This window comes from Lithobates pipiens, unplaced genomic scaffold (genome assembly GCF_037356315.1).
Source record: "Lithobates pipiens isolate NorthernLeopardFrog02 unplaced genomic scaffold, aLitPip1_a1.2 Scaffold_8, whole genome shotgun sequence".
Classification (NCBI taxonomy): Eukaryota; Metazoa; Chordata; class Amphibia; order Anura; family Ranidae; genus Lithobates; species Lithobates pipiens.
The window spans coordinates 550,428,489-550,449,928 of NW_027507903.1; the positions used below are offsets into that span (position 1 = coordinate 550,428,489).

General features: G+C 44.8%; 1 pseudogene; it reads right to left on the minus strand.

The window, feature by feature from the left end:
* Positions 1-20,982: 20,982 nt before the first annotated feature.
* On the minus strand, positions 20,983-21,090 carry LOC143964594 (U2 spliceosomal RNA; annotated as a pseudogene).
* Positions 21,091-21,440: the final 350 nt, after the last annotated feature.

A 21,440-nucleotide genomic window follows, 5' to 3' on the forward strand; every position in this document is an offset into this window, starting at 1 on the left:
ACCACTGATTAAAGGGTTGGTTCGCTTTTACCATAAAATTGCCTATGTAGATAGGGGGCCATCTGTACATAAAAACAAACTGTGTAGCTTTGAATAATGCCCTTGCTGAAGCCTGACCCGAAAACTCCCAGGATGATGCTAAGCGAGGTCCAGCTATTACTGTTCACCTTCATCATCATAAGAGTGAGCTCTTTCTGAGGGGGGTTCTTTCACAGTAGAGAGGAAGGTGAGCAATAAACAGAGAGTGGTGGAATTTGGAACGTAGTGTTTTACAAACACTTAAAGGGATTGTAAAGTACATTTTTTTTTTTAAGTAACAAACATGTTATACTTACCTCCACTGTGCAGCTCGTTTTGCACAGAGTGACCCTTAACCTGCTCTTCTGGGGTCCCTCGGCCGCTGTCTCTGCTTCTTCCCGCAGGTACTTCTCACGTTCGTGCGAGCTCCCTCGCATGGTGAGAAGCACCTGCGGGTGCGCTCCCGTGATACAGCCGGCGGCTATAGCCGCTCGCTGTATTACACGGCCCCACCCCCCAGCGCACCGCATCATTGGATGTGATTGACAGCAGCGCGAGCCAATAGCTGCGCTGCCTTCAAACCATCCACTCCAGCCAATCAGCGGCCAGGCTGAGCGGTGAAGAGGACAGTGGGGATGAGCGCGGGACTTTCGAAGGGTGAGGTAAGTAAAACGGGGGGGCTGGGGGCACCGGCACTGTGAGATGTTTTTTCACCTTAATGCATAGAAAACATTTACCTTTACAACCCCTTTAAGGTCCCATGCACATTAGGCATTTAGCCCGGATGCATGGGACTATGGCATTTAGCTGCATGCAGAGGACATATTTGTACCATTCAGCCCTGCAGTCAGCCTTTCAAACTCTATGAAAAGCTGACAGCTGCTGCGGCTGGGACAAATGCCTGGAAAGCAGACTTCATGGGCACATACAGTCTTAAATATACAATAAGGACCATTAGGTGCATCGCCCAGCCCCAGCAGCTGTGAGCCTCTAGTATAATTTGACAGTCTGCCTGCTAATGATCAGTATGCATGGGCTAGCACCACGGAGTCACTAACATAACAAATTGACAGACACACTTAATTTATTTTTTAAACAGTAATTTTATTGTTTGGTAAATAATTTTACTTGGCCCTGGTGTTGGTCAAGGGGTAACCTAATAAATGAGGTATGAAAATTAAATAATAAATAGCCATCTTGGCTATAACCCAACAAACTAAATTTCTTTTACACGTTGTCCATTCAGACAATGCTGGACGACTAATCCCCCACTAACCAACACCATGACTACATCTGGATAAAAAGGGGGGGGGGAGGTGGGAGTCCCGGTCTTGTGTCGGCAGACTAACGGTAAGGGCCAGACAGGCCCCTTTTATCTCCTCTTGTTTCGCGGGCTTTACACTGCCTGCTGAATCCAACCATCAGGTGCTGTTGCCGGCCTGTTGCAACCAATGGTAACCTGCAAAATGACACAGCAAACATTCCCCTTATGCTATACCATGTCTGCCCCGCATAGTGCATGGCTTGGCATGGGCTAGCACCACGGTGTCATTAACATAACAAATTGACAGACACACTTAATTTATTTTTTAAACAGTAATTTTATTGTTTGGTAAATAATTTTCTCAAGTCATCTTCCAGGACGGCACACCTGAGAGATGAGAGGCTCCTCCCTACAGGAAACACAATCAATCGACAGCTGTTTTAAGTCCCCACCCTTCCCCTTGATCCTCAGTTTTTGATTGTGTTTCTCCCTACACAGCGAAACTGTTTGTTTTTTTCCAAATGACCCGAAGCCTGGGGCTGGTGGTCTCCCCCTGGGAGCCGGACCACAAGCCTGGGAAGCCTCTGGGTCTGGTAGGATATTCTTGTCCTTCCTGGGGGGTTCCCCTATCTTTTCCTCAGGGCGGGCAGCAGAAATTGGAAGAGCCCCCCTGAGAGCTGAAGGACCCTGGGTACAGTGGTGTACCCAGAACTTCAGGGGCCATTATCCTGTCTCCCCCCTCCTTACCTGTACAGGTGGCTGTTCAGACAGGGGTGCTGGCCATCGGTTCTTTCCAGGGGGCTTGTCCCCGACTCCTGGGTCCCCGGTAGCTCGCGTGGGCTGCCGGAGAGGGCGTGGCAACAAGCACCCGCGTCATTTTCAAACTTCGGGAAAATGGCAGCGGCGTTCTTACCCAGGAGGGAAGGCTGAGAGTCAGTAGGAGCAGGCGCCCACATCCTCCTTTCTCTAGAGCGAGGAGGCACCAGTTTACTACGGTGGATGTCTGCCTTAACCACCTCAGATATGAAGATGGGAATGAGGAATGGAAGGCATTGCCCCCCCCCCCATGTATATAGACTGACTTCCCTATGGGGACAGCAGTTGGGGGGGGGGGGGGGAGCACTTTGGCGGCTATCCTCCTTGCGTGTGGACCATAAGGATGGAAAAGCAAGCCCGCTGGCTGTGGCAAAAAGAGGAAGACGACAACGGTGAGTACTTTACTTTCCTTTTGCCGTGGGAATTTAGCTGCAAAATCCCCAATTCCAGCCAGAGGGTTCCTGGGCATTTGAGATCTCACCTGGGGTCTGGATTCAAATAGCCCTTAAGCTTCTGCTAAAAACACCAGCCGCAGCTCCCTCTTACATCAGAGAAGCTGTATGGTGGACAGGTGGTGCAGAGGAACGAGTGTGCCTAAACCACCTCAGATGAGAAAGAGGTAGGTAGGCCATTGCTCCCCCTTCCCCGTGTATATACTGACTGGTGCAGTGCAGAACCTGGGGTCGGGATACAAATAGCGCAGACGCCACTGCTAAAACCACCAGCCACAGCTCCCTCTTACAGCAGAGACACTGTGGTTATCGCAGCAGTAGGTTGCCAGCCTCTCCCTACATGCCCAGTTGTGGTACATTTAGTAGGGATGAATATAGCGTACAGAGGGGACCTGGTAGATACAAAGTTACTTACAGGCCAGGTATACCACTGAACAGGTTATTAATTGGGCAGTGGTTGGTGGATTCAGAAGCTCCCCTGGTCAGCAGGTGCACTAGGTTACTGGCCCTACTAGCCCAGCTGCTAGGAATCTGAAGTTGCTTCACAATGTTTAAAAGCTGACCTAACATTCAAGGATGGGCAGAGACCAAGCTACTGTGTGGCACAGTAGGGGTTCCCTTGTCACAGATCCTCCTTTTGGGGCTATAGTTAACTTTCATAAGCTCCAACCTCCCACTCCACCTTTACACTGTGTTTATATTATAGTGTAGGAGGTAAGAAGAAACTTTTTTTATTGGTTTGGGCTACAATCCACGCAGTGGCAGATCTAAAGGCGATTCACCATAGATCGCTCCCTACATCCTTTTAATTGAGGATTTTCTGTGCAAACCTATGCAAGAGCTACATAATTAATTGTTTGAAGCCTGCAAATAGCTATTTACCTCCCAGGCTAAACTGGTAACCACCTCTTCTAGAGAGGTCTTAAATTGGTCTCTAGGGCTGGGCTCATTGAGACTTTAGTTGCTAATCAGCACCACCTGGATATGTGCTGGCTAGCGTTTGCTCAGTCTATGGAGGTAAGGTAGGACAACAACTACTACTAATAGTAGGGTGTCCAACCATTTTAGGATCTGTTCCTTCTCTGGTGGTGAAGGTTTAGTATCTACAGCCCAGGCTATGCCTATGAAATAAATTGCCTGTTGGTTATTTCATAAAGGGATAGACCATGACTCCTCATTGGCTGCACACCAGTAGACCTCAGTAGTGAAGGTTTGTGCTTGCTGGGATGATTTTGTGGCACAGCAGAAATACACATTGAGATTTGTGACATCTCTGCTTATAAGGGCTATATTGCTGTACATCAGAAATGCACTGCACTGAAGCTTGTTTGCTGTCCTTTATATACTAAAGGTACTGCTTTGTTTGGCTACAGATCAGAAAAATACAACAGTGAAGGTGGTCTGTACTTTCTGGTTTTGTGTTGCACAGCAGAAATGCACATCATTGTGTCTGGTGACATCTCTGCTCATAATAGTTATATTGCTGCACATCAGACATACACAAGATTGAGGTCTGTCTGTGGGGCTTTGTGTCCTGTTTTACTGCCTTGTTGGTTACTTATCAGAAAGGCAGCAGTGAAGTCTGATGGTCCTGATTTGCGTGGCGCTGTGCTGATTCAGACAGTGCTATTAACAGCAATGGCTGCCGAGTTTAAACATGCGATTTGACATGTTGAGTCGCATGACAAATCATTTCAATATGGATGTGCTATCTCTATTCATAGTGTTTTATTGTTGCACATCAGATTTATACAGCATTAAGGTCTGTGAGGTTTTGTGTCCTGTATTACTGCCTTATCAGAAAGGCAGCAGTGAAAATTGATGGTTCGAATTTGTTGGGCTACATAGTAGAAATACAAATTGAACCCCTGCCAGGTGTAGTACATATACTGCCTTTGGTAATCCATGTAGCACCACAAAGTGGTGTTGTGCTGATTTTAGCCATGCGATTTGACATGTTGAGTCGCAAGGCCAAATCGCTTCAATATGGATGTGCTATCTCTGTTCAGAATTGTTATATTGTTGCACATCAGACATATACAAGATTGAAGGTTGTCTGTCCTTTTATGTCTTGCATATACTGCCTTATTGGCTGCATATCAGAAAGGACACAGCAGTGAAGGTTGCTTGTCTTTTTCTGATTTTGTTTTTGCTGCTCAGCTGAGAGACACATTGAGGATGGTGGCCTCTCTGCTCAGTATTGGTATATTACTACACATCAGACATACACAAAGATTGAATGTTTGTGTCCTGTATGTCCTATATTTACTGCCTTATCGTTTGTATATCAGGCTAAGCAGTGTTTCTCATGGATCTACCTTTCTGCATCTTAGGGATACACAGCAGGGGTTTGTTGGCTGCAATCCTCCAGGGAGTCACAGCATTGGGGACCCCTTACTTGTTCGACCTGAAAATTGCTATTTGTTTTTTTCCCTGCGACCTGTGTAATCTTGAGGTCTGTGGATCCAGGAATCAGGGACTGCTGGTGTCGCACAGACACAAATGGTACCCATTGGAAGCCATAGTATATGACTTCTCATGCGTCTTGCAGTCCCAAGTCGCAGGTTGGGTCGCACGGGTGTGGGAACCCTAAATTTATCTGTCCCTTCTGATTGAGGTTTTGCTACACAGCAGGAATACTCATCATGGCGTTATTGTTTTATTTTGCAGCAGACCAGAAAGATTGCAGCTGTAAAGGCTGTCTGTCTTTTTCCTCAGTGTCTGCTTTTATGTTGTTGCACAGCAGAAATACTCAAGATTGAAGCTTGTTGGTACTTTCTGTTTCAGAAAAACACAATGCTGCAGGTTGCTCGTGTCCTTTCTCAGTGTTGGTTCTATCTGAACTACACTACAGAAGTGCATGACAGAAAGGATTGTCTTGTGTTCCATATTTTTCCCTGTGGCATAGCAGAAATGCACAACACGGGAGTTGGTGTTCATATTAATCTTATAACTGTGGTGGTTTGTCAGAAATACACAACATAGAAGTTTGGGTCTTTCTGTCTTTATAGCCTTGTTTTGCTGTACATAGGTAAAGCACAACAGTAAAGGGGGTTCCTGTCCTTTCCGTATTTATATATCAGTTATGACCTAGCTAGCTGCACTAAAGAAATACGCAGCATTTAGGGTTTGCTTGAGTCTTAATGTTTTTACGTCTTGGCAGCACATCAGAAAACCAGACTATGAGGACTGTTTGTCTACGTTGAGGTTCAGATTTGGGTCTCTTCCCATATTTGATATATTGGTTTAGCTAGTCACACTCAGGCACACAACATTGTTGTCTATGCTTGTGTCCTTTCTGTCTAAATCTATTGTGCCGTGCCCACAATCTATGATCATTTTATTTGTGATATTATTAATGCATGTATCACCTTTTTGTATTTCAGCCTTCTTTTCCATGGAGGGGCCAGGAGTTCGGGCTGCAGCTGCCACATGTCAGAAAACCTTGACCACTTGCATTCAGGGATGCCAGAACCATTTCCTAGGGTTGAAGCCCTGTAGGGTTATGGGACACTGGAGGAAGGGGATAATGAATCGCCCTGTTTAGTAAGAACTTGGAGAGTTCTGTTCAGAGGAGTATTAGGGCCTGAGGATGAAGTATAAAGATGTATACCCGATCGAATAGGTTTCGGCTCGGTGCATGGCCTTCATTTTGCCCTTTTAGCAAAACTAGACATAGCAATATGGGTAGTCTACTCCTGCTAGGGACTTTAATCTCCTGAAGAAGGCTCTCAGGCGTAAGTAAGGACATAGATTGGGCGTGCCTTAAACCCAGGGTTCAAGCTTCTGTTAATCTATTTCCCTTAAGTAGGCTTCCCTTTAGTCTTTTGCTGACATAAAGATAAAAAGGAAGCAGTTTTATTTCCCTCAACAGGATAGTGTTAAGACAGGCCCTCTTATTGATTAATGTAGTGTCCTTGTCTTACACAGGTCTCTTATTTATCTTTTTAGTGGTTCTAAGTAGCACCTACAGGCATAATAGGCCATGGTTGTTAGATGTGTGAGATAGGCAACATTGCTAACCTACAAGTTTAACATGTTTTCTGATTCCATTTTTTAAGAGCCCATTTCACCTAGATACTGCATCTGAAGCGGAAAAGGCAGGAACATCTGTGGAGCAGACCTGCAGATCAGCCGCATGATCCAGCTAACATGCCTTCATCAAGCATATGAGCGTATGGAGTGGAGGTAAAGCTCACTGCAGAGCCAAGGTTCGCCAAGAGGGTTTTGCAGTGGCCCCACCCTAAGGTAGGCCTGAGGTACTTGTTTATCCTCTCAGGTGTGCCGTCCTGGAAGATGACTTGAGAAAAGTACCAGTTACTTACCGGTAACTGTCTTTCTGGGAAATCTTCCAGGACGGCAGGCCTACTTCCCGCCCGTTGGAGGAGGGAAAATTCTAGAACACTAGAAGGTGAGTACCTATGAGGAATGATTTCCCTTGTGAACCTGGTTCAGGAGTTACTTCTCTACAAACTGAGGATCAAGGGGAAGGGTGGGGACTTAAAACAGCTGTCGATTGATTGTGTTTCCTGTAGGGAGGAGCCTCTCATCTCTCAGGTGTGCCGTCCTGGAAGATTTCCCAGAAAGACAGTTACCGGTAAGTAACTGGTACTTTTTTCTGGCCCTGGTGTTGGTCAAGGTGTAATAAATGAGGTATGAAAATTAAATAATAAATGGCCATCTTGGCTATAACCCAACAAACTAAATTTCTTTTACACTTTGTTCATCCAGACAATGCTGGACGACTAATCCCCACCGACCGAGGTCAGGAGGGAAGCTCCTGATCGAGGTCCCCCCAACACCATGGCACTCTCAATTTGGCTTTGCAGACCCATATATATTGATGCCAATGTCTGACAAGTGGACCAAATCTTTCCTGAATAAGCTAGGTATAAAACCCTCAAGTTCGAGATGGCGGAATGACAAACCGCCCAGGGAAACTATGAAATTATGAATGGCCCGATTCAGCAGTCTCCTAATTCTATCCACATAGAACAAGCTTCCACAAGGGGACCAAAGAAGCCGAGGGACGATTTCTGAAAAGGCCAAGGTAGTACCCAGAAACAGGAGCTTAATGGCACAAATATGCTTTTTTATCTCACAAAGCAGTTCCCAAGTCCTAAACTTGCCGATGTCATTAGCCCCGAAATGAATGACCAGGACTTTAGGAGACGGCCAAATGGAAGACTAATTAATTAAATGGCCTCTAATATTACGCCATCTTAGCGCACGAACGCCCGACCATAAAACTGTCAAGTCATTAACATCCAGACCTAAATTACTTGAATTACTCCTGGAAGAATCCTGCTTACCAGCCCAGAAAACGTAGGAGTGGCCTACGATCCAAATTGTACCATTCGCTGGATCTGAAACAAAATCATAACGCTAACAATTCAGGGCGAACATAAATCCTGTATCTATTACTAGCCCATCTACCAACCCTTTTTTGACCTTCCGGAGGGAAACCCAGCAGATTGACAGCTGTAGCGGCCCCAATCCTGAAGGAATGAGATGAGAATTTAAAACCGGATAGGTTAAGTCGTTTAAGGCAGGAGGCTAAAACAGCAGAAAATTGGTATCTGGTTAGCGGAGACAAGTCCTGGTGGATAAAAAAGGAACCTTCAAATGAGGGACGTACTGACATAAACTGGCTGCATTGGATAGTGAACATGTCATAGGATTGGGAGATCTAGCCAGCGGTACCCACTGACCCATACTCAATCCAAAAGTTTTCGATCTACAGATAAATAAGCATTAACAATCGGGACCCAGTGTTACATGACTGAACAAAAGAAATGAAGAGGATGCCTTGTTTTGAACCGTAAGCTCGCCAATTCTCAGAGCAACGAAAAAGGTAACAGAAAATGCTGCCCTAAAAAGCAAAGTTTCAAAACTAGAAATACAGACATTCTCCACTACTGTCAACAGCTTAGCTAGCAAATCAACTGAAATAGGCCGACGGTCATCCTTAGTAGGAAAAGATTTTCAGAAACCCTTAAGAATTTAACAGACTTGAAAGAAAGAGGTCAAAGCTGGTCGGTCAGAAAACTGCTAACTGAGGCAGGATGAAGACCAGATTCAATCAGAGAAGAGACAAAAGCCAGAGAGACATATCCATCCACTTATAGCACGTCAATATTCTTACTTGAGCAAAAAGAACACCATCTGGACCAGGCTAACTCATATTCCCGCCACATCTTCTGCGCTACTGAATTTTGGAGGTGAGTAGCTATTAGTCCCAAATCAAGCCCCAGAGGAAATCTGGGCAGGGGGTGCCACTCTGATCCGCTTAAGGAGCCAATTCCCAGAACCTCTGGAACTGCGAACGAGACAAAGCGTCAGCTGGATCATTCTCTAAACCAGGTATGTAATGTGCTTTTAACCAAATATTGAAACGTAAACAATGCAATACTAAAAAACGTAAAAGCTTAACGACCATTTCAGATCTAGATGCCAGCATATTGATGGCAAAGAGCACACCTTTGTTATCCGTATGCACTAACACCCTACGATTCATAAACTGCTCTTTCCATATCAAAATAGTGACTATCACCAGAAATAGTTCAAGGAGGACTATATTCTGCAAAACATCCTGGTGAAGCCAGCGGAGTGCCACTCGGGAGCACACCAATGGCCATCTAAAAAGGCTCCGAAACCAGATGAACCTGCAGCATCCGTAAATAAATTTAACTGAAAGTTGTCCGTAAAAGATTGCTGCCAAACCATGGATCCATTAAAATTAGAAAGAAAATAATCTCAAATCTTTAAATCCTCTCTGATATTTGCAGAGATGCAAATATGAGAGTACGGGTTTTTTAAACCACTGGTAGCCAGGGCAAAACTCCTCTAAAAAATTCTGGCTATCGGAATGATCCTGGATGCAAATGCAAAAAGACCCAACAGGGATAGTGCTTCCTCCAAAAACACCTTGAGTTTAGTTAGAAACACGGAAATAATCAATCTCATACGTCGCAACTTTACTTGAGGGAGTCTAAACTCCATCAGCGCAGAGTCGATAGTAATACCCAAGAACTCAATGGTAGAGGATGGGATGAGATGGGAATACCGAAAGAATCACACATAATAAAAAATGCATCCAGTGACTTAAAACATAACGGTGAGTCCACTGGGCCTACGAACAAAAAATCATCGAGATAATGTAGGAAACCTCCCTCAGGTAGGCATTGTGACAACACCCAATGTAAGAATTTAGAAAAAGCCTCAAAATAAAAACATGACAAAGAAAAAGTGTATTACAGTAAATGGTAATTACATCTTTTAGGAGTGACACTGGTGTGTGGCTCTGCACATATTCTCTGGATTATTTATTCATTTTTATATTTAATATTTTCTTCCTTTGTGACACAGAGGATTCATATTATAGTGTAATATATTCACTTATTGTCCGTTATAATTAGGGACATCAGCAATTATTTAATTCAACACGTATTTATCAATTCTTTATATATATATATTTATGCTGGGGTTTGGATGTGGATTGGCCCCCCAAAAAAATATATTTTTTTTAATTTATATCTTATTTCTTATAGATTTTTTATTTTATTTATTTATAATATTTTTATAATTAATTTCTAATTAAGGGATTTCCCCCCTCCCCCCTTTTTATTTTTTTCTTCCACCTGTTGTTTAGCACCTTTTAACCACTTGCTTACTGGGCACTTAAACCCCCCTCCTGCCCAGACCAATTTTCAGCTTTTAGCGCTGATGCACTTTGAATGACAATTGCGCGGGCATACAACACTGTACCCAAATGGAATTTTTATCATTTTTTTTCCCACAAATAGAGCTTTATTTTGGTGGTATTTAATTACAGCTGGGAGTTTTATTTTTTGCTAAACAAACAAAAAAAGATGCAAAAAAAAAAAAATTTTGCAAACAGGTAATTTTTATCCTTCATTGAAGTGCGCTGATGAGGCGGCACTGATAGGCTGAACTGGTGGGCACTGAAAAGCTGCACTGGTGGGCACTGATAGGCACAGATAAGGTGGCACCGATAGGCACAGATAAGGTGGCACCGATAGGCACAGATAAGGCAGTACTGATGGGCACAGATAAGGCGGCACTGATGGGCACAGATAAGATGGCACAGATGGGTGGCACTAAGGGCCACTGATAGGTACCACTTATAGATGGGACTAATGAGCACTGATAGGTGGCACTGATAGGTGGCTCTGATAGGTGACACTGCTGGGCACTGATGGGCGGCACTGATGGGCACTGGTAGATGACACTGATGGGCACGGATATGTGGCACTGGGGTGCAGCACCGTTGTTGAGGCAGACTGTGGGCACTGCTGGGTGGCACTGTGGGCACTGCTGGGTGGCACTATGGGCACTGCTGGGTGGCACTGACAGGGGGCACTTATTTATCGTGAGGTGGCACTGGCAGCGGGCAGGTGGGCACTGGTAAGCTGGCCGTGATCGGGACTGATGTCGGGATCGACCCCTTGCTCAGATCCGTGATCAGGCGAGTCTCATAGACTCGCCGATTACAGAGCGGGCCGCGCGCGCCCCTCAGGGGGCGCGCAGGCCGCTCGTGCACGGGACGACGTCAATAGACGTAGTCCCGGCAAAGGAGGTCCGCGCTGTAGCCGTCATTTGGCTATAGCGCGGATCTCTAGTGGTTAATTAGCAGATTGCACTTGGATGCTATTTTGGCTAGATTATAGATTGTTCACTATATGGTTGGGAATTATTTTTCTTCTTCTTGGGATGATTTAATTTAACACGCATTCTTATTGATTGCACTCACTTTTTTTAATATATTATATATTTAGCACTTTGCCCTTGTCTTTGGAAGATAGCGCAGCACTATTTACTGTGATACACTCATTTTTGTTTGGCTGGCCTGTTCTGAGTGCTTACAGCTGTTTTTCTGATTTTTATAAAATTTTATCTTTGGGTTGAATATTTTTTCCTATTAATTTTATTGCACTTAAGTAAGTTTTTCCTTTTTTGTATGACAACGAAAAGCCCATTGGCAGGCATTTGTCGAAATAAAAACGGCTCTGAAAATGAAAATCCGGGGACGAAAGGCAGATTTTACATCTGCCTTGGCCAGCAATGCTCCCTGCCCAAAATGACGCAATAGCACAAGCGCTTTGTCAAAAGAGGCGTATAAGACAGGAGCCACTACCTCAGAGACCTCATCATTAAGTGAAGTATCTGACGCATATGATAAGTGGTGGATGAGTCTGAAACTCCCCTGTTCCTTCGTGGGAACAATGCCCAAGGGAGAGGGAGGGAAATTGGCAAAAGGTGGGTGGTTGAAAGGGCCAGCTACCCGGCCTTCTGAGACCTCCTTATCTATTTTCTCTTGTACAACCTCAGGTTGTATCCTAGCAGAAGGCAAATTCTTAACTAGAATGCAACCCGTACCAGTAAAGAAATGGACTAATAAAACCTTCTGTAAACCCATCAGTTAGCAGCCGGGCCATTGTGCGGTCTTGATAGCGATCTAGCCACGGCTGCATGCTTGGCAAGTTCACTGGCGTCATGCCCTATCCCGCTTGCATCCCTAGGTAATGGCGTGGCGGAAGATGCTGCTGACTTCCGAAGACACCTGTTTGCGGGGTGGGCACCATTGCAGTAAGAACACTCATGCCTATATTTGCAATTTGAAAATAATTTACATAGCCCTTCGTTGAAGACAAAACAACAACCTTTGCGAAAAGTATTCTGCGGAGCCACCGCCCGGAGTGCAAATTGAGGCTTCTGTGACAATATGAGGTTCAGCCACAAACCCACATCCTTGCATCCCAATTGCAAAGTCGGGTGAACTGCTAACTCCTGCCTAAATTCCTCATCATAAGTGAACCAGGCTATGCCTCCAAAGTGGCGAAAAGCTTCAGCAATAATATCTATGTGCTGAAACAAACCCGAACATTTCTCAGGAAAACATTCACCCAGCACGGCCTCATAAATGCAAAAAGCCTGTAGCCAATTTTGAGCGATCCTCCGTTCTCTTATCAGACTTAGCGAGGAATTCCTTGGAAGCCGGCAACAATGATAGTAGTTCAATAAAGTCGCCCTTCCAAAATTTTTCCTTGACCGAGTCTGACATAGGTAGACTAAATGATGACTCAGCTGCGCACAGAGATAGAATGGGCTTATTTATCTGCATCAGGGGCGTAACTATAGGGGGTGCAGCAGTTGCGACCGCAACCGGGCCCTGTGATGCAGGGGGCCCATGCAGCCCCCTCTACATATGGCCGGCAGCAGCATAGGCAGCTAGGGGTACCAGTGCACCATGCACACAGGTGGCTGGAGGTGGAGGGTGACTAGCAGAGCTCCATGCTCGACTATCGCACTGGCGCTGCTCTTTAGTTGTGCATTCCCCACATGACCTGTGTCCTCGGCCGGCTCCTCAGAGTACCCCTCTCCTGCTCCATGCATTGCCGCTCAGTCCGATGTCTGTTCTCCCCAGCCAGAGTCCCGCCCCCCCCTGAGTCCGGCCCACACTGCACTGCATACTTCTCTCGGGTAAACAAACTTTAAGCACACAGATGCAGTGCAGCCCTATGAGAGTCCCCCCCGGAGGACACTCCAGGCTTGTCTGCCAGCCCCCCTCCTCCCCCGTCATACACAGATGATGAAAGGTCTTTCTGGGAGATATGCTGATCGCCCGTCCAGCACACTGGATGGAGCCCAGGCCAACATGGATGAGTGTGCGGCCTACAGCTTGGTCATGGAGAGCGAGAGGACCCCATCCCCCACACACCATTACATACCCCCTCCATCTCCCCCTTGGGAAAGGGACCCCTTCTCACGTGGTACCCCTTCTCACCTGGGGGCAGTAACTTCATCTGCCCTGGAGAAAAGGACCTCATCCCTTCTGGGGATGGGGACCCCATCCTGCCTAGGGACAGTCCTAAAAATAAAAATTAAAAAAATTAAAAAAATTAAAAAAAACTACTGATACCAGTGGTGGAACTACAGGGCTCACAAAGGTCATACCTGTGACCACGCCCTGGAGTTCCACCGCCGGACTGGCTGGGGTTCAGGGGGGCCCTTCATGGTTTCTTGCATCGGGGCCCTGAAGGTTCTAGTTACGCCACTGATCTGCATATTTACTTTTGGCAGCAACATACCACTACCTTCTGTCATATTCACATCATCTGCTTGTACCTCTGATAACTGCCGCCATACTGGGCTGACCACATCTACATTCATGTTATTATTAGCTTGCGGAATAGCACCACCTAATCGTGCCCTCTCAAACACAGCATTAAGACTAGCATCCTGAAAAGCACCAGAGTACTGTGCGCCACTAGTTACTTTAATACCACCATATGAACCATTCTGCAAAATAGCACCAGATAGCTGTGCCCCTTTACTAATATTAGTGTGACTAGAATTATGTAAAGCACCAGATAAATGTGCACCTTCAAACATATTCAGTTCAGCAACAATTTTGTGCAACCTTTTAAATCTATGCAAATCAGCTTAATTTTCTTTCACCTCAGTACCACTTGTGTGTACCCCTTTAAGCCCCTGTACACACGGTCAGAGATTTCGACAACCAAATCCGTCGGATTTTGTCCGTCGGATCTTGTCCGAAACTGTTGCATACACACGGTCGGACTAAGTTGTTGAAAAATCGATCATTCAGAACGTGATGACGTAATTTCGTTATGATGGGACTATGTTCAGGCTAGTAGCCAATAGCTTTGATGTAGGAATTTGATCTGAGCATGCGTGGCACTTTGTCTGATCAAAATTCTCTACACATGATTGGATTATGTCCGATCGAACCAGTTGGTCGGAAAATATTTCCAACAAGTTGGAAAATTAGGTCTGACGGATATTCAGACGGAATCAGTCCGATGCATACCACACACAGTCGGATTATCCGACAACACGGTCCGATAGGACACATTCCGACGGATTCTCCGACCGTGTGTACAAGGGCTAAGATCATTCACAAGGTTGGATAGGATTTTAACTAGAATATTTAAATTGGATACATCAACGTTAGAGCATGTCTCACCACAGGTTCGATAGACACAGATTGTTATTGTCAGCGTCATGTCGAATATCCTATCTATATTGAACAACGAAAATGAAAATAAAGCATTTGTTAATGTCGGATCTTTTGTTTTTTGGATTCTGCACTTTCTTTATCGTTTTAACAAATGATAACGAAAATGCCTGAAATTCGAACGAAAATGCATTCGGACGAAAACGAATGCACATGTCTACTATGCAGTGGAATAACGTCCTTACAGGATGTCTCCAATTTACAAGCCAACCTCAATGCTCTGTCTAATAGGGTGACTATGTGGCAGATGAAGTTTAATGTTGATAAATGTAAAGTTATGCACTTGGGGGCTAAGAATATGCATGCAACATACATGCTAGGGGGAGTACAACTGGGGGAGTCAATGGTGGAGAAGGATCTGGGGGTTTTGGTAGATCATAAGCTCAATAATAACATGCAATGCCAAGCTGCGGTTTCCAAAGCGAGCAAAGTCCTTTCTTGTATTAAGAAAGGTATGGACTCCAGAGAGAGAGAGAGATATCATTAGTAAGACCTCATCTGGAATATGCAGTTCAGTTTTAGGCACCAGTTCTCAAAAAGGATATCGGGGAACTGAAGAAAGTGCAGAGAAGGACAACCAAACTGATAAGAGGCATGGAGGAACTCGGCTATGAGGAAAGATTAGAGGAACTGAATTTATTCACTCTTGAAAAGAGGAGAATACGGGGGGATATTATTAACATGCACAAATATATAAGTGGTCCATATAGTGAACTTGGCTTTGAGTTTTTCACTTTACGGTCAACACAGAGGACAAGTGGGCACTCTTTATGTCTAGAGGAAAAGATATTTCATCTACAAATATGGAAAGGTTTCTTCACAGTAAGAGCTGTGAAAATGTGGAATAGAGTCCCTCCAGAGGTGGTTCTGGCTAGCTCATTAGATTGCTTTAAGAAAGGCCTGGATACTTTCCTAAATGTACATAATATAACGGGGTACTAACATTTATAGGTAAAGTTGATCCAGGGAAAATCCGATTGCCTCTTGAGTGATCAGGAAGGATTTTTTTCCCCTGCTTTCGCAAATTGGAACATGCTCTGCTGGTTTTTTTTGCCTTCCTCTGGATCAACTGTGGATATAGAATTGGGTATATTGGATTGTATAATATTTTTTATTTTGTTTATTTTTTTATGGTTGAACTGTTCAACATAACTATGTAAATATGTCTGCTTTGGCTACATTTATGCCCATGAGTGTTCCCAAGATCCTGTTTGCAACCAAAGGCCTACGCAAAGATTGCATGGTCTCTAGTTATCATGTACCATAGATTATTTAGCTATAAGTGGCAGGTAATGCTTCAGGCTTGTGCTGTGTAAGACCAGGATTGGATATCAATGCCAAATGGACTTCATCTCCAGTCTCAAGAGCGATGACGAAAAAGCCAAACAACCACCGAATCCCAACAATGAAAAAAAGTATGTTGCAACAAAAGATATACCTCCTGCTGTATACAGGTTAAGCCCCTGGCGTGTTTTGTTTGTAACCAGGCCTATGTCATAGAGCATGGGTGCTCAACCTGTGGCCCTCCAGCTGTTGTAGAACTACAAGTCCCGTGAGGCATTGCAAGTGGCCAACAGTTACAAGCATGAATCCCAAAGGCAGAGGCATGATGGGACTTGTAGTTCCGCAACAGCTGGAGGGCCACAGGTTGAGTACCCATGTCGTAGAGGAATCACTGTGCTACATTTAAGTTCAGTTATGGGTGAAATGCTTCAGTGGAAAGGCCTATGTCCAGGGAATTACACACAGGTGCACTATATTTACTAATTAGGTGACTTCTGAACTATTTATCATTTCCACTGCACAATTATGTGCCACTTTGTGTTGGTTTATCACATAAAACCCCAATAAAATACATTTATGTTTTTGGTTGTAACATGACAAAATGTGGACAATTTTAAGGTGTATGAATACCTTTTTCAATGCACTGTATCTAATGTTCACCTTTGAAGATCTGCACAGGTTTTCAGTTGAAGCTTTCTACGATCTGCAAGATGTCATTTTGACATTTTTCATTCACTGTCTGCCAACACTGCTGAGATTTTAAGTTATAGCTATCTCACCACAACTGGATCAGTTATAGAAAACACTTGCAATGCTTAGATTGGGGAAACATTATATTAACTGTTTTACCTGCCAAAGAATTTGCAGTTTGGTTTAGTCAGTCTTTTTATTCACATACCCCAGCCACACTGCATAGACAAATGAATCTATCATTGCAGCACCACACTGTAATCATGATGATGTAGTCTAGATATAAATTTGTACCAGTATAAAATCAGATGAAAACTTTACACACAGCAAGATAAGGAATGGTGTAGGCAGACTTTTTTTTTATAGCAGATATTCAGTTACTACAATTCAAACAATTTGAGAAGAAAGGCACAAGCTTGTCGGCATCAGCAGCTGGTAGTTGCAGCCAGACATGGATATAAACAGCCCAGAACATAATAACAGAATTTTATTTGACAGGAGGTTCAAAATTACTTTTTGTTTCATTAATTGTTTGCATATACATACAAAAAAATAAGCGTCTGAAAAAGTAGATGCTCAAACAGGAGTATCAAACATACAGTACATTGTACATAAACTTCCAAAGAAAGGATCCTCATATCAAGTATGCTATTCTGTATACAAAATATAAGCAGACTTTGTCTGAGCCTACCTTTTAAGAACAAATTTGTTAAAATGGTAGGGGACTACCCAGTAATCAGCGACTTTTGAGATAATGAACACGTTTGTGAGTATGTAACTGCACAGCTCAGAAATTTGTAACATACAAAGCATAGTAGTCAGGAGTATGTAAAGTTCATCACAGTGCATAGAATGTAGTGGTAAGCAGTATGTTACATTACACTTAGCCCACGTACACACGGTCGGAGATTTTGCCAACCAAATCCATCGTATTTTGCCCGTCGGATTTAGTCCGACGGATTGTGTCCGAAACTGTTGCATACACGCGGTCGGGCCAAGTTGGCGAAAAATACGATCTTTCAGAACGTGATGACATAATTTCGTTACGATGGGACTACATTCAGGCTAGTAGCCAATAGCTTTGATGTAGGAATTTGATCTGAGCATGCATGGCACTTGGTCCGATGAAAATGCTCTACACATGATCGGATTAGGTCCGTCCGGCCCAGTTGGGCGGGAAATCTTTCCAACATGTTGGAAAATTGGGTCGGACAGAATCAGTCCGATGCATACCACACACAGTCGGATTATCTGACGACACGGTCCGATAAGACTCATTCCGACAGATTCTCCGACCGTGTGTACAAGGGCCTAAACCCCTTTCGCAGGAGCTGCCCGATGGGGTCCAGGTGAAAAATGGACAGGTGGATGTGATCAGACTTCTCGTATGAAAGGGGCCTAAGTGTATAGTGTCAACGGGCAGGAATAAGCAATGTACAGCACAACTTGCAGAAGGTAGTGGACTGTTTTATGGAACACACATCACAACATACAGAGCGAATCAGTTAGGAGGATAGAACACACAGAACACATTATCTTGGTCATCCTTGGTACAATTATAAGAGGGAGTAGGAATGCCCATTACGTTGGTGTCAGTGGAAGTAGAAATCCCATTGCATTTTTACCCGTGGGAGTAGATATGTCCATCACATTAGTAAAAGTGGGTCTAAGAATATTCACATACATTGGTTTAGGGGTAGTACTTTTCTTTATTTCTTTACATTGGTGGTCAGGTAAACGAAAAAGTGGACAAGCATTGGTGGACAGGGGTAGAAAAATTCAACCTTACACTGGCTTCAGTAGGAAGAATACAACAATTTATATTGGAGATCAGTGAGATAAAGAACATCCCTTACTTTTTTCTCAGTTTGGAAATGACTGTCCTGTACATTGATAATCACTGGGGAAAATACTGTCCCTCATATTGGTGTCTAGTAGAAGAAGTCCCTTACATTGATGATCAGTGAGAGAAAGGCTGACCTTTGCTCTCAGCTTTATACTGGTGTCAGTAAAAAGACTTTCATTGATAGTGGGAAAAAGGCTGCCCCTTTCACTGGTGATCGGAGGGAGGAAGACTGTCTCTTACATTGGCCTCAGTGAGAGAAAGGCTTCATTGGTGTCAGTAGAAGAAAGACTGTCCTTCAGGCTACATTTTCACCTATCCAGGTTCGGTGGTGTGTGCGCGTTTTTGTGCACTGCGTTTTGGGCAGCCTGTTAATTTCAGTGGGCTGTCCTATGCACAAAAATCACACAAAAGAAGTGCATGACCCTTTTTTTAAATTGTTCCACACCAATGTACCCTCCGTGTTCGTAAATTGCGTTGGGGTGTTATAAAAGTAGAACTAAAGGCAAAACTTTTCATTCTGAGTGATGACTAGAAACAAGACAAATAGAGAAAATGAATTTCCCTAATGGGGGCACAGAGAGTATAAAAACCTGACGTGTTCTACTCCCTCTTCACTCTATCCAAAATTAAAAAAAGTTTTGCCTTCAGTTTTACTTTAGGAATTATTGACACCTCTGCTTGACTGTATTTCACAGTCATTGTACATTGTGGGAATGGGCACTGCAATGCACAAATATGAACCAAGCCCTACAGTTAGAGAAAGATTGTCACTTAAAGTGGATGTAATCCCACTGTTATTCTTTCTAAACTACTGCCATAGTGGTTACCTGACTGCTATACATGCCTCCTGTCAAATGTCTCCCCTCTGTCTTTTATGAGAACCGAAAAGCTGCAGCTTCTATGAGTGGGTCTGTTGGCTGAAGCTCGGTGGGTGGAGTCGTGATGTCAGTAGACTCCCCGCCCACCTCTACACTCCCCTTGTCAACATTTTCTCCTGTGTATTTCTTACACTGAACTTCTGCTATGATCACTAACATCCAGTCAAAACCCAGAAAAGTCAGCACATGACCTTAGCATGGCCAATCATGCTGAGGTGTGGAGCAGCCAATGCTGGGAGAGCTAAAGAAGAAAGGAAGGGATCTGAAGTACACAGAATTTCTCTCTCAGGCTGGTGCATGAGATATGTAAATCACCTGTCACTCACAGCAAGGAGGAGAAACTAACTCCTATTTCTCTGTGTCAGTTTTTATCTCACTGAAAAAAGATAAGAGGATTGTTCAAAGCTGGATTAACTCTAGGTGTGGCAAGACTGGGCACAGATGACGTGAAATCCTGTACTGTACAAGGTGCAAGCCTTAAAGGGGTTTTAAACCCTTGTGTTTTTTCACCTTTAATGCATCCTATGCATTAAAGTGAAAAAACTTCTATCAGTGACCAGCCTCCAGCCGCTCCATTTTACTCACCTGAGCCTGTTCGTTCCCATCCCAGAGACGCGCTCTACCTCTCAGGCCGGGGTTCTTGGCTCTTGACTGGATAGATTGATGGCAGCGCAGCCATTGGCTCCCGCTGCTGTAAATCAAATCCAATTTTTTTCTCTTGAAAAGCCAGTGGCGTGTGAAACACACCCAAAAACTCCAGCCGGTGCCAAAAAAAGTGCACACACATAGAGTGACACAAAACGTGCAACGGGTGTTACACTGATCCTCGACTAGGGAAGCACCTTACCCTGATCCCCTGGGGCATTAGGCTCCAGACAGGGACAGAGATACTATACTTGGTCTATCTGGCCGAAACCAGATGGACTCCTTTCTCTGGTGGGTCTGCCAAAACAGACCCAGCCAAGCTCCCCTGAAGGGGGACCCCATGAGAGAAGGTGAACTAAACCAAAAGGCCATGTCCACCCCCTCCCAAGACTCCCAAAACAGGGAAGTGGGAGAGTGAAAGAGTGACCATTGTGCAATACAATGACCAGGCCCTCCGGCCAGAAATAAAAATTTCCCTTGGTCCTAGCCAAAAGGCTCGGCCCTAGAGGCAGGTGTAAAAAAAAGTGTGTATGGTGAAGTGACCATGGTGCCTTAAATCAATGTGACCCTCACTCACAGTGATTGTATGGCACCCCTGAACTGTCACTTCAGGGGCACATTCACAACAGGCTTTTCGTACAACCCTGACCAACAACCCAGACCACAGCAGCCCCCCATCCCAGCCAGGAAGGCTTGAAGTTCCAGAAGCTTGGTGAGAGCCCTTAGCCATCAGGCCCCACTGTTGCTCCCATCACTCCTACCTAAATTACATTCTCGGGATACTAACCGCTCCTCACCTTCCTGCAAGAGAGGAGTTGGTGTTCTCTCTCAAAAACTGACCGGAGCTAGAGCTACTCCAATCTAGGCCAGAAGGCCAGGGACCCAACCCTTTGGATCAGACCCAGATGCAGCACCCATCCTCACCAGGGGCACACTTCCGGACGGCTCAGACTCGACCCCGCTGACGCCAGCATGGATGCCCAGACCTGGGCCAGTATCGAAACCACCCTTCCAGGTGCAATGACACCATTGGATTTGCATCTGCGCTCCCTACACTCGGGAGTGACAGCGCCTCCTCTGGCAACTGATAAGAACAGATACTACACTTGATCTTAGCCAAAAGGCAGAGAAACTGTAAATCAAATCCAATGACGCGGGCACCGGGGGATGGGGCCGAGTCCGGCATTCTGTGTCTATGGACGCAAATGCTGGACTCGGGAGCATGCCCGCACGGTAACCCCCGGGGAGTGCATTTTTTCCTAGGTGGTTTACCGATGCAGGGAGGAGCCGCAAGCGCCATTGTGGGACCCCAGAAGATGATGATCAGGGCCATTCTGTGCATAACAAACTGCAAAGTGAAGGTAAAGTCCCATACACACGATCTGACTTTTTGACAACAAACATGCAAATTAGCTGTTTTGGGGCAACATCCGACCGTGTGTACGCTCCATCGGACAAACTTTTTCGGTTTCCATCGGCTGTGCAA